This window comes from Ochotona princeps, chromosome 21, assembly GCF_030435755.1.
Source record: "Ochotona princeps isolate mOchPri1 chromosome 21, mOchPri1.hap1, whole genome shotgun sequence".
Lineage (NCBI taxonomy): Eukaryota > Metazoa > Chordata > Mammalia > Lagomorpha > Ochotonidae > Ochotona > Ochotona princeps.
In genome coordinates, this window is record NC_080852.1 from 11,295,412 (window position 1) to 11,309,627 (window position 14,216).

The following is a 14,216-nucleotide window of genomic DNA, read 5'->3' on the forward strand; positions in this document are numbered from 1 at the left end:
AAGAATTAAGATTAAAGTAGAAAGTAATCAAGTAGAAAGTGAAAAATAAAAGATCTGAAACTGCAAGAGCTAGATATGTAGAAAGAATGACAACAGATTAGGTTTTTATAAGCCTTAATTTAAAATTTAAAGAAGACCATGTTGGAAAGAGAAAGTGCTTGTAACCATACTGGAAGAGATTTTTAAAGTTTCATATTTACCTGAAAGGCAGAGTGGCAGAGATGAATAGACATGGAAAGAAATTTATTGCATCTACGGGTTCACTTCCTAAAAGACCACAACAGTTAGGGATGGCACAAAGGCAGAAACTCTTTCTGGTTCTCCCAGGTGAGTGGCAGGGTCCCAAGTTCTCAGATCATATTCCACTGCCTTCCTGGGTGCATAAGTAGTAATCTAAATGAGAAATGTAGTAGCCAGGACAGCAGCTGAATCCTACTACAGGAAGCTAGTGTTACAAGAGGCAGTTTAACTAGCTGTGCCATAATGCCGTCCCCTGAAGAGATTTTTTAAAGGATGGATGAAAATTAAATGAATGGTAACTTAGAGAAATGCCATTTAACAAAACTCAGTAGGTCCAAGTGGTTGCTGTTGAAAGGGCCAAGTTGATGAAACCCAGGAAGGTGGTGCTGGTCCTGGCCAGAAGCAAGGCAAAGCCCGCCATTGTGAAGAACATTGATGACAACATCTTGGTTCGTCCCTACAGCCACACTCAGGTGGCCAGCACTGACCACTATCCCTGCAAAGGGACAGTTGTCATGGATGAGAAGAAGATTGCCAAGCAATTCAAGACCAAGTTGTTTGTGAAGGTGTATAACGACAACCATCACCTGTCCCCGAGGTACTCTGGATATTCCCTTGGATGAAACTGTGGTCCACAAGGATGTCTTCTGAGACTGCTCTGAAACACAAGGCCCAAGGAGAGGCCAAGATCAAGTTTAAGGAGAGGCACAAGACTGGCAAGAACAAATGGTTCTTCCAGAAGTTGTGGTTTTATACATTTTTTGTTTCACTCCTTAAGAACTTTAAAAAAAAAACTAAATTCATTAAAGACCAAGTGAATTTAAAAAGGTACAAATGAAAGGAGAGGCACAAAACGTATGTGGCAAGCTTATCAGACTATTTAGTATGCTCAGAAAACATGCTAAGCTGATGTCACTGTCTGAACTGTGTCTTCTCCACCCTAATTTACATGCTGAAGTCTTAAGCAATAGGAAAGTATCTTTCGATATAGGGCCTGTACCAGGTAATTAAGGTTGAATACAATCAATAGGTAGGTTCGTATCTGGCAGCTTTGATGGCCTTCTAATAAAAGATACCAGAGTATTATCTCCCTTCTCCAAGTTTCCAATTCCCTTTCTCTCTCAGAGAGGATGTTATCTCCATTTATAAGCCAAGGAGAAAGCCCTCATTGGAGAATGAGTTGACATGTAATCTGACCTTGGGCTTCCCAGCCTACCAAGTGAACAATTACAACTGCTATTTAAGCTTCCCAAGCCATGGCATTGTTATGCAATCGCAGCTGACTAATGATGGATAGAAAGTGTTCTGATTTGTTTTTCCCACTGTGATGTAATACTAATAGTAAAAGTGATAACAGCACTGAACACTTACAGACCCATTTAAAAATCCAAAAAGGAAACATTTAAAAATCCAAAAGGAAACATTACCAAAAGATTCAACAATGAATTAAAAGATGAAATTAATTTTAACATCAAAGTAGTGCAAGTATAAGATTCATAATTATAATATGTACAATGAAGAAGCCAAAATCTACAATGGAGAGAAGATATTTAATATAGTATTTAAGATGCTCACACCTGAATTTGATTCCCAGCTCTAGCTCCTGACTTCCATTCCCCACAACCTACTGGCAGTGGTGATAATTCAAATAACTGGGTCCCTGCTATCAACCTGGGAGACCTGGACTGAGTTGTAAGCTCCTTGTTTTAGCCCGGGCTAGTTTTCTCTTGCAGACAATGAGGAGTCAAACACAGGATGGGATCTCCTGGTCTCACTTTTTATCTCTTTCAAATAAATGAAGAAAGGAAGGAAAACATCCTGTTTGGAGGCCAATTGGTTAAGATTTCATGGGGAAAAAATGTGTTCCAAGTGCTCAACTGTGTCACATCCAGTGTCTAGCAAAATTGCAAACTCATGTGTCTGGACAGATCCAGCTACTTTTAGGTGTTTGGATTCACTAAACAATATAATGTAGGAATCAGATCTCAAACAAGAGACAATGCAAGTGATAACCCAAGAGACTTATTTCAGAAGGTCAAGATTAAGCAAAAAAGGGAAAGAATGTGGATGTAGAACAGTAAAGGAGTTGGGTTGTCATTTCAAATAATGGATTTTGGTACATCCGTACTGACGAGGTGATGTCTAGACAAAAACTCAGAGATGGTGAGGACACGTACCATGAGGATGTCTGGGAAAGGAACATCCCGGATGAATGTCAGTGTCAACGTTCTAGGTATGACTACAAAGTAGAACGAGGAATTACTCTGGAAGAACAGCAAGTCAGCCTGGCTGGGATGGAATGAGCATGTAGAGGAGGAAAGTAGAAGGTGCCTGACAGGTAACCGAAGTGATTATACACATCCCACAGTCGCTGTGTAACCCTGGAGTGAGATGCTGTTCTAATGTACTCTGGACATAATTTAAATATATAATTACACCTCGTACACCTCAGGCAGTAAGAGAATTAATTAAAAAACAATTTTAAAAAGCATAAGAGATTTGGAGTTTTGGATTTAAAATAACCATCTTTGAGGAATATTTTATCATTTAATCATACAATGAAGAGAGAGACAAAAGATTTGAAGTGTCAGAGAGACTTGACCTGTCATTATTAACTTAGAAACGGAGGAATCAGGGCCTATCTAAGGCAAGTGGGTGACCTTTAGAAGCTAAGAATAGTCCTGAGCTAAGAGGGGAAGTGCACAATGTATCATATTCTGTATAAAGCACTGGAGCAGAGCAGCAGTTAGCATCCACACACAGTGAAAGTTAAAGAATGGAAAAGCTGTTTGCCTGGTATGGTTGATCTACGGTGTGTTTGTATTGATATGTAGCACCGTATCACCTGTAATATGTAAGTATTATATGTTAACTCAAAATCAGAGAGCGAAAGAGAGCATGAATATGTGAGTTCAACCAGTTGGGACCTCAGTTTTAAAACTGCAAGGAACTAAATTTGTCCAACTTCACAGTCTCCAGAATGGAGTATAGACCTTTTAAAACATTAATTTTATGCCAAAGACATTAAACTCAATTTGTCAAAGCATTTTTTGATTAATAGTTTGATACTTATTTTTGCTATTGTTCTCTGTGTTTTTGGTATTATATATATTTTAAAAATCCTTGCCAATGTTATCAGGGCATGGTCTCCTTATTCCAGGAGGTTTATAGTATCATAAGTATATAACATTTAAGTTTCTAATCTATTTCAAATTAATTTGTGTAAATGGTTAAATGTCCCATTTCATTCTATTGCATACAGATACCCAATTTTTTCCTAGCATTTATTATGATTATTCTTTCCTGATTTTTCTTAGCATCCCTATCACATGATTACTTGAGCATGTATTAGAGTTTACTTCTGCAATCTTTATTTCGCTTCAATGATCAAAGTGTCTTTTTTCAAATACCATTTTACTATAGTTTTGAATATACTTTGCAATCAGAGAGGGAGACACCTCTAAGTTTGTTCTCACTCAAGATGGTTTTAGCTATTCAGGTTGTATGTTGTCTGTAGATTTAAGAGCTCTTTTTCCTGTTTCTGTGAAATATATGATTGGAATTTGAAAGGTATTGTATTGAAGGATTACTTTGGGTAAAGTGGACATGCGGATACTATCAGTTTCTTAAAAAGATTTATTTATATTTATTGGAAAGGCAGATATATAGAAAGGAGAAGAGACTGAGAGGAAGATGTTTCATCTGCTGATTCACTCCCCAACTGGCCGCAATGGCCAGAGTTAAGCCAATCCGAAACCAAGAGCCAGGAGCCTCCTCCAGGTCTCCCACATGGGTACAGGTTCACAAGGCTTTGGGCCGGCCATTCTCGACTGTTTTCCCAGGCCACAAGCAGGGAGCTGGATGGGAAGCAGGGTGGCAGAGACATGAACCGGCGCCCATATGAGATCCTGGTGTATAAAGTGAGGACTTTAACCATTAGGCTACTGCACTGGGACTGATACTACAAATTTTGATATATGAATGTGGGATATCTTTTCAGTTATGTCTTATTCAATTTCTTTTATTGAAAATTTATGGTTTACAGAATACAAATCTAAAGGGCTGGTGTTGTAGCATAGGATATAAAACTGCTGGCATTTCATGTGGTGGGTTTGAGTCATGACTAGGCTATTTCTAATTCAGATCCACACAAATGGCCTGGGAAACCAGAGGAAGATGCCCAGAGTCCATGGGAAGACCAGATGAAACTTGTGGCTACTCGTTTCTGCTTGGCTCAGGCACAGTTGTGGCCATCTAGGCAGTGAAGCAGCAGATAAAAGTGTGCTCTCTTTCATAAATAGTTTTTAAAAATTGTTTCTAAGACTTCATTTCTTCTGGCATTATTGTGAGTGGAATTAAGTTTTTTCATAGATAAGAATGCAAATATTTTGATTCTCTATCCTGCAGCTTTACTGAATTTATTAATAACAAGCATTCAAGAGAGTCAATTCCAATTCTTTCGACACTCCAAAAACCTGAAAAGTGGATGTATTCAAATTTGTTTTTTGGGCCTAGTGCATTGGCTCAATTGGCTAATCCTCCAACTTAAGTGCAAGGATCCTATATGTTGGTTCATGTCCTGGCTTCTCCATTTCCCTTCCAGCTCCCTGCTTATAAGCTGTAAAGGCAGTAGAGGATGGCTCAAAGCATTGGGGCCATGCACCCATGTGGGAGAACTGGAGAATGCTCCTGGCTTCAGTTTGACTCAGCTCTGGCCATTGCAACCATTTGGGAAGTGAACTAGTGGATGGAAGATCTTTGTCTCTCCTCTGTAAATCTGTATTTTCAATAAAATAAAAATTTTAATGGAAAGAACCTCATTGCACCTTGATTAAAAAAAAAAAAAACTTACTTTTGCTTTTTAAGACCAGCTTTACCCTTATGAAAGCCAGAATAAGATTCCTAGACTCCCCCTTCCCAAAAGAGAAACAACAATTTAAAGGCTAATATTGTTGGACAAGAAAGATGTAAAAATGTTCAAACAACAACTAGTGGAGTTCAATAGCATATTAAGAGAATTATATGCCATGAGAAGTAGGTTTGTTCATGGGTGCAGAGATAATATAGCATAGGCAAATCAAGAAATGTGCTACAGAATATCTGTCATTGGCCACTGAAACATTCCATGATATGAAAAAACACACCCCTTTACAATTCTTTAATAAATGCCTGAGATATACACACAAACTGTTCTGCCTTGAAATGCGAATCTCAGCATTTGTAACAAAATGGATAAAGTTGCAGTATATTGTAGTAAGTTAAGTAAACCAGACAGGTAAGGACACCTACTGTAAAATTTATCTGACCTGTGGACTCTGTCAAGCTCATACAGACAGTATAGAAGTGCTTACCAGAGTAATCAAAGTATGATAAAAACCTAATCATTTTAAATGCCTGTTATTATACAATAGATTTAATCCAACCAAATGGTTGAATAGTTTTACTTCTCTTGCCATTGATGAATAAAGTACATTATGTATTTTCTCATTGCTTCCCCCCCAAGCAGACATACTAAGCCATTTGGGAAAACAGAAATTTTTAATCAATCATGCATGATAGAAATGATCCTAAACATTCAAGCACAGCTTATTACTGACAACAACGATCTGATGGGAAAAGTAAGTAGATGGTAGGATTAGGAAATTTGTTTTGTCCTCCTATGCCAACCCATACAAAGGGAGTGTCTGGTATATTTGTGAAGTGATGATGCATTTAAGTTGTCTGCAAATAGCAGTCAGCAGACAGGATTCTACATGCAGAAAGGGCCTATTTTTTCCCCACAGACTCCTGATGTGTGCTGGTTCTGGTGCTACTTAGGAATGGAAGCAGGGGAAAATGGTAACCTCCAACAATCAAACTTTCAAAATTAAAACTTAAAAACTCTGAACTTTTTTGTTAAGTTCATACAACAAAAAAATATCGCTTAGAAAAATCACATTTTGTAATTTGTCATGCATCAGCAGGAGATGGGTTCCAGGATCTTGTAGATTCCCTAGTCTGCTCATGTTCATATTTTTTTTCTAGAAAATCTTACATTATTCACATGTAATTCCATATACATCTACTTGTTTAAATCATCTCTACATTACTTGCAGTCATTTTACCATATTGTTGAGAAATGCTGATGGGAGGGTGCTTTTAAGATTTTCCATCCACTGTTCACTCCCTGAGATGGCTGTGATACAGAGGCTTAACTGTGATTTAGAGAATACGCTATGTGAATGGTTATTAAATGCCTCAAATAGAGATGGGGCATTTATTTTTAGAACTTTAGTCCTGAAAAAGACCTGTTGTGTGAGAACCTCCAGCCAAGACTTGAAGTCACAGGTCACATTGCCCTGAGCGCTTCTGTGTGCAGTATATAACTCCCCTTCTCCCCACCTCCTTTGAGGAAGAGGAAGTGAGTGGAAAGAGTCGGGAGAGAAGAGACAGGGCAGAGACAAGAAAAGATGGAACGCAAGAGAATTTTCATCTCGTCATCCATTTACCCAAATATATTAAGCTGTAGCCAAAGCTTGGTCAATTTGGGCCTCCCACATGGGTGGCAGGGACTCAAGACATCAGCTACAGGTTCCCAGGGTATGCAATGGCAGGAAACTAAATCAGGAGGGGAAGTAAGAATAAAATCCAAACTCCTCAACATGTGATGTGGGCATCTGACATGTGGTACAAAATATCCATCCCAGTTTTAAGCAAGGCTTTACTCAATATGTCCATACATGCCTGGACATAGAAGCAAAATTCTCATTTTTTTAAACAAAGTTCAAAGTATGGCTTCAAGGACTACATTTTTTTTTAGTATTATCACATTTGTAGCAAAGCCATTCCCTCATCAAGAAGGCCTCAGCAAGGGTCAAGCCGAGTTCCCCTTCTGTGGGTTTGGTTGACACATGATGCATCATGTTCCTGACTAATAGCGTTAACTTTTATTTTAGCTATCTAGAGAATTACTCCCAACATCACTCATGTGTTTGGTTCTAAAGATCAATATCAATAATAAAATGCTGAGTGGAATAATTGTCTCATCATGTCACTCCTGCTGGGTTCTCCAGCCCCAGGTAGACAAAAGAGCTGGCACTGTGGTGCTTCATCAGACGAGGCAGTGAAAAAACTTTGTGTATTTTTTGGGAAATTATTCATCCTTTTTCACACCAGGGGCACCCTGTGCATCTCTTTAAGTATCCTTCAATTTGAACCAACTACCAGAAAGACATTTATAGTGATAGGTTACTTTGGTGTTGCCCTCCCCCAATTTTTACCTCATATACTAATACAAACAGTATATTAACATCTGAACATTTGATCAATACCAAAAACTGTAGCTGTGGGCAGTTCACAAAACAGAAACTGGTTTCTGTTGGCAAATTCTTATTTGCGTATTGCTACATGCACAATTATGTGACTTTGACTACATAAGCACATTTCATGCTTAAAGCGTTTGCAAGATGTTCCAACAGAGGGTGGCAGGACCTTGGCCCTTCTTTCAAAGAGTTGTTGTAATGGGGCTACACAGCTGACATGAGGGTTGTTTTTAAAGAGCTAAAAAATTAAAACTTAAAAAATATGGAATTAACATAAAACAATCTCTCATACTGTCTTCTGGTATCATTGGTGTTTATATTATATCTTCCAAAATTTATCTTAAGGCTGAACTGAGTGGATTATTTTCACATATAAATAACAGAATTACTACCTAATCACCCTCCTCCAATTTTTTTTTGTGGGGGGAAATGATAAGTTTCAGTGAAGTTGATTTGTGTGAATCATGATGACAACTCAACGCAACTTTTAGTTTTACCCTGAGTCAGAAGTCTTAACTGGGAAGAACCACCAGGACATATATTAACCAAGAATCTTGGAATAATCAAGAGGCAGTTATGAACAATATTGTCTTAGGAAATGCATTCTTGGGCATTAAAAACTTCCTAGGGCAAAGGCAATGGGCTTTAAATATAAATACAATGAACAAGTATTCCACCTATCTGTTTCTTTCATTATTTGATTGGCAACACTTTATGTTGATAGAAATTTTTTTTGCCTTTTGTTAGAGTGAGCCTCAAACTTTGTAAGCATGGGAATGTTTCAAACAGATATGGGCATTCGCTCAATCACTGGGTGCCTTCTCTCACCCTGAACCCTTCTCCAAGGACTATACTCCTCTTTGGGAGGCAATCAAGAATTGTAAATACAAGTATTCCTTATCCAAAATAGGAGAATTATTTCAGGTTTTATTTTTTCAGATTGTTGCAAATATATAATGAGATCTCTTGGGAATGGGAGCAAACTATAAGCAGAAAATTTACATAGCCTGAAGGTGATCTCAAACAACATTTCTAAATAATTTTGTGTGTGAAATAAAGTTTCACAATGAGGAATTTTCCACTTGTGGTATCATGCTAGCACTCAAAATATTTTGGATTGTGTATGGAGCATTCTAGATTCCTGGGTATTCAGATTGGAGATGCTCAATCTGTAGTAACAGTCTTTGTAAATACATTAAAAATATTAACTCATGCCACTTATAATAAGTAGTTAGGAACTCTAAGGTTCAGATAAAGACTGCCTCAGAAATGCCCAGGTTGGGCGGTTAGTTGAAGGCTTGGTCTCTGGTGCACTGCTGCTTAGAGCAAGAAGAGTTGTTTAAAACAACAGAGGGCCGAGGCGATCTTTTCAAACTTTATGCAGCCAACATCAAAACAATATAGACACAACAGAAAAAGAACTACAGATTAGTATCTGAGATGAACATAGATGCAAAACACTCAACAAAATACAAGCTAACAGAATCCAACAATACATCAGACAGACCATTCACCCAGTGGGATTTGCCCTGGCACACTGCAATGGTTCAATGTACAGCAGTCAATAAATGTGATACACCACATCAACAAAATGAAGAAAAAACTATACCATCACTCAATAGATACAGAGAAAGCATTTGACAAAATCCAACACCATTTCATGTTAAAAACCCTAAGCAAGAGATGTATTGAAGGAATTTTCTACCACACAATAAAAGCAATATATGAAAAATCTTACACCAGCATCATACTGATGAAACAGAAAATGATGTTCACTTTCACCACTGCTATTCAGCATTGTACTAGAAGTTGTGACCAGACTCAAAGAACTCATAAGAGGTTGTAAAAGTTTGGCAAAGTAACAGGATGCAAAATAATTGAACACAAATCAATAGACTTAATATATACAAATAATTACATGGCTGAGGAAGAATTTATAAGAACAGTTCCACTCTGCATAGATGAAAAGAAACTTAAACACACTGGGATAAGCCTGACCAAGACGTGAATGACCTCAATAGTGAAAAGTACAACATATATATACCATGCTCATGGATAGCTGGAATAAACATCAAAATGTCCATGTGATCCCATCAAAATCCTAACATCCTTTTCAAAAATAACAAAGATGCAAAAATTCAATTGGTAACACAAGAGACTGAATACCCAAAGCTCTCTTAAACAATAAAACCAAAGCTAGAAGAATCACAATACCAGCTTTTGAGACATATTACAGGGCAGCTAGTAATCAAAACAGCCTGGTATTGATACAAAAATTAAAAAGATCAATGGAACAGAACAGAAACCCTTGACGACAACCCACACATGCACATTTAGCTAATAGTCCAGGGAAAAAGCTTGGTGTCTTCAAATGCTGTGGGAATAATTGGATGTTAGCTTTCAGAAGAAACAAGACCCCCCCCCCATCTTTCACTTTATACAAAAATCAATTTTAAGTGAATCAATGACATAAATCTGCATCCAGAAATCATCAAATTACTAGAAGAAAACAAAAAACACTTCAGAATACATAGGATCAACAAAATGAACAGGCAACCAACAGAATGGGAGAAAATCTTTGCAGACTACAGAATAAGGGACTAATATCCAACATGCATAAAGAGCTTCTGAAACTCATCAATAGCGAAGCAAACAACTCTGTTAATAAATAGGGAAAGGACTTCAGCAGACACTTCAAAAGGAGAAATGCAATTGGCTAATAGATGTAGGAAAAGAAACGGTCAGGCTCCCTAGCCATCAGGGGGATACAAATTAAAAACACATTGATGTTCCACTCAAATCCCGTGAGAATGGCCTATATACATAACAAATAAACAACTACTGGCAAGGATGTGGGGGAAAAGATACCTTATTCCACTGTTGGTGGGAATGATGGTTAGTGCAACTGCTTTGGAAGTCAGTTTGGAGAGTACTCAGACAACTGAAAATCTACCATATGACCCAGCTATCCCATTCTTTCGAATATATCCAAAGAAGATAAAATCAACACACAAGAGAGCAACATGCAACCCTGTATTCATAGTAACACAATTCACATTAGCAAAGAAAAAGAAGGAACCCATATGTCCATCAACAGATGAATAAAGAAGGAAACTGTGGAATATCTATTCTATAGACTACTGCTCAGCTATTAAAAAAAAAAAAGAATGAAATTTTATCATTGGCAACAAAATGGTTGAAATGGTCCCAACCATTTCGTTGCTCATCAGGTTTAGTGAAATAAGTCAGTCCCAAATGAACAAGTATCATATGTTCTTTCTCAAATAAGGCAGCCCTTAAACAAATTAGGCAAATTCGACAGTAGATGTAGGTAACTAAGTATATATTTACACTCTTACAGATGAACAGCATAATGGAAACCAGTATACTTGATAGTAAAGTTACATTGTCGTACATGTCTCTACCCCTAAAGAAAGAAGGACTCCCATTATAAAATATGTTAAAGTATAGTACAGTGTGATAGAATTCTAGCTCTACTGAACCTAGCATGCCATGATAAAGTAAATAGTAGAAAGTTAATTTGTGACGGTTACTAAGGAACTGTAATACTGTAAAATCATTCAGGAAAAAATAACAGGATGGAGGGAATGTGGGGAGAGGAGGGAGGGAATGTAAGGAAGAGAGGGGAATGAGAAGGAAAAACTGTATCATGGTAAAAATAAATAAATGAATAAATAGATGGGATAACCTGAACACTTGGATCAAGGAGGCAAGGAAAGGGACCAGAGATCGGAGTTGGACACATTTATTTTGGGAAGTATGGACAGTGCAATTTGGGTAGGGTTTGGGCCCTGATTCTACCACATCCTGGCCAAGAAAATATGTCAGCTAATAAACTTCTGTAAATATCAATTTCTGAAATAATTAGATATCAGAGTGGCTCATCTGAAACTGGTATTAGCATAAGCAACATTAATTCACAGAGGTGACTGTATATGTTAAAGAATTTAGCAGTTGAAACTTGGTAGAAGAAAAGTTAATTAGATTTGGTCTGTTAATTTTTAATGTTTCAAGCAATTCCTATCCCTGTTTATATTATCATATGAACATATTTCCCATAGCATATATTACATCATTTTTCATTGTTCAAGATTTTGTGAAATTCATCTATGAAAAAAAGTCTTTAACAACTGAGTGCTATGTGTTAGGCCCTCTGCTGGGAGACTCCGGCTTAGGACTTTGGGCTTGGGCTCTGTAACCTGCATGTTACAGGTAACAACTGAGACAGCATTTGATCAGTAATGAATAGAGTCCGGGTTTCCTGTAGCAGGCACAGTTCCTTATTCTGCATGTATTCTGATGCTACTACAGAGCACAGCATATCATAGGCATGCAACAGATGAAGGAATGAAGCCACCAATAAATGAATCGAAAAGAAGGACTAAGCTTTATTACCTCAACTTCCTCTGCTGAGGGAGCTTTCCTGATCATGACCTCAACCCCCTTCCTGTTGGCAGCTGTGACAATGGCTTATCCCCTTGGGCCAACTCTTCCCCACTGAAATATATGGTCATAGACTGACACAGTAGCATAAGGGGGGATCCCTAGGAGAATGTGTAGCACATAAAATACATCAGGTAAATATTTGTACCATTGCATGAATAATCACTGCTGCTTTAAAACTACTTTGGATGTTGAATTTTTTGGTAAGTGACCCTCTGAGGAACCAGAGGACACCCAGAAGGGTGCCTTCCCATTGAAAGGGTTGTTTTTGATAGTTCTGTAGGTCTCCACATAAAGCTAGGTAAATATTTTTTCCTTCAGAGTTACTATCTGGGTATGGCTGTAAGAAAAAAAAATTTAATTTTCAACATCCTTAGTGGATGCCTGGCCCTTAGCTTTGTTGTACTTTCTCAGCGTCATTCTCTTTATGTCAGTGGGGGAATCAATGAGAAAGTCTACACACAAGATTTGAAAAAGTAAAGTTAGATGTGATCTACCTGCTATATTCATAATAATTGCCCACATATGGATAAATTCTCTTTTCCCGACATTTAAGAAATTTTATACAATACACATTAAACAAAAGGAACTCACCTTGTCAAGAAAGCGAATTTTAAAACACAGATGCTATGGTCATAGACATCATCCTCATTTTGTAATTTAAACCCATGGCAACATACAGCTTCAAATAATTTCTCCCCTGTTGTCAGGCATAACTATGATTGTAATTTGAACTAGAATAAATTAATTCTGTGTTCCGCATTATCATTGAAAGAAATGTGGATTAGAATTATTCTGTAGGCTTCACATTGAACCCTGACTTTTACCTAGAATTCAAAATGGTGAATTGGGAACTTCAGCAAGACACATACAACAAAAGAAATGCTCAACAGTGATGCTGTTTGCATTCCACCAAAACTCTACCACACAGCAGCTGAGACAGCAAAGCAGCTGTAGAATCACAAAACAACACCCCTTTCTATTGTAAAGATGATGAGACGTCTTTAAAAAATTCTTGGAAAATATGAATTATTGGGAAAATTGTACACTACCAAATTTTTGGCAGATAAAAAATCTTAGTTAATTTCATTTTTCTTTGTAATTTACAAAAATTAAGACTTTTAGAAGCAGAGGAGAGAAACACTCATCTGGTTACTCCAGAAATTCTTACAATACCTGGGTTGGGCCAAAGCTGGAAGCCAGAAACTCAACACAGATCTCCCATTTGTACAAGAACCCTTCATTCAAAGATTGTTGTGCCTTATCAGTGTGACTCTCATAAGTCAGTGCAGGGAGAATGAATGAGAAGGAAGCTAGAGTCAGAAGGCAGAGCTGGGTATGCAACCCACGTACTCCGGGAAGGATGTGGGCATGTAAACTGCCAGGTCAGACACCTGCTCCTTGCCATGAACTTACTACCAACACGTGCGCCTACTCCACAAATGCTGTGACACAGTCACAGCTGTGTTCTTCCACAATAATGTTCTTGCACCAACTCTGTAAAATAACTTCTTTGAGAAATTTCTGTTTCCTGCATTTTACAGCAATTGACTCTGGTTCCAGCGTTACAATCCTATTTTTCAAAAACAGAGGCTTGGAGTTTGACTGACAGCACTTACTGAATGCAACTCTGGGGCCCCAAGAGTCCCCTGCAGTATGCCTCCTGGCCATATGCTGCTGCTCCCTATCTCCCCGTAGTCATGAGGCTTTGCACAGATGACTTCACCTTCCTGGAACTTGACCATCTCGCCTAGACAGTATGAGGAAGAGGGGATAGCTTACCAACAGGCCCACCAGTTCACTCTCAGACATAATGCGTCATTGTATTCTGATTGCTCAGAGAAGCACGGTATCATACAGTGACAGAAAATAGAATGTTCTAATGCTTCCTTTGGTTTCCTATGGGGCTGGCTGGCTAGAGATGTAGGCTCAAGCCAAATTTACATAAGTCAATTTGCCTTTTCATAACAGGAAGATATTAAGACCAGGATCCTCAGGATCCACACACATGTTGGCCATGATTTATTTGAACTTTACCTTGTTGTCAGGTTCATAAGGTAATAATTATAGAAACCCCATAAATGAGACATCCTTTTGAAGTCTGCTAACTCAATATAAAAGGACTAAGAGGTTTAGGAAGTAAGAAGAGCATGTTCAATCCTGTTGGTGCATAACAGGATTGGAGGACAGTATGTGCTTAGTAGCATTAGT

General features: G+C 37.9%; 1 pseudogene; it reads left to right on the forward strand.

Moving 5' to 3' along the window:
- The first annotated feature begins 605 nt into the window (after positions 1–605).
- On the forward strand, positions 606–891 carry LOC101530178 (large ribosomal subunit protein eL27-like; annotated as a pseudogene).
- Positions 892–14,216: the final 13,325 nt, after the last annotated feature.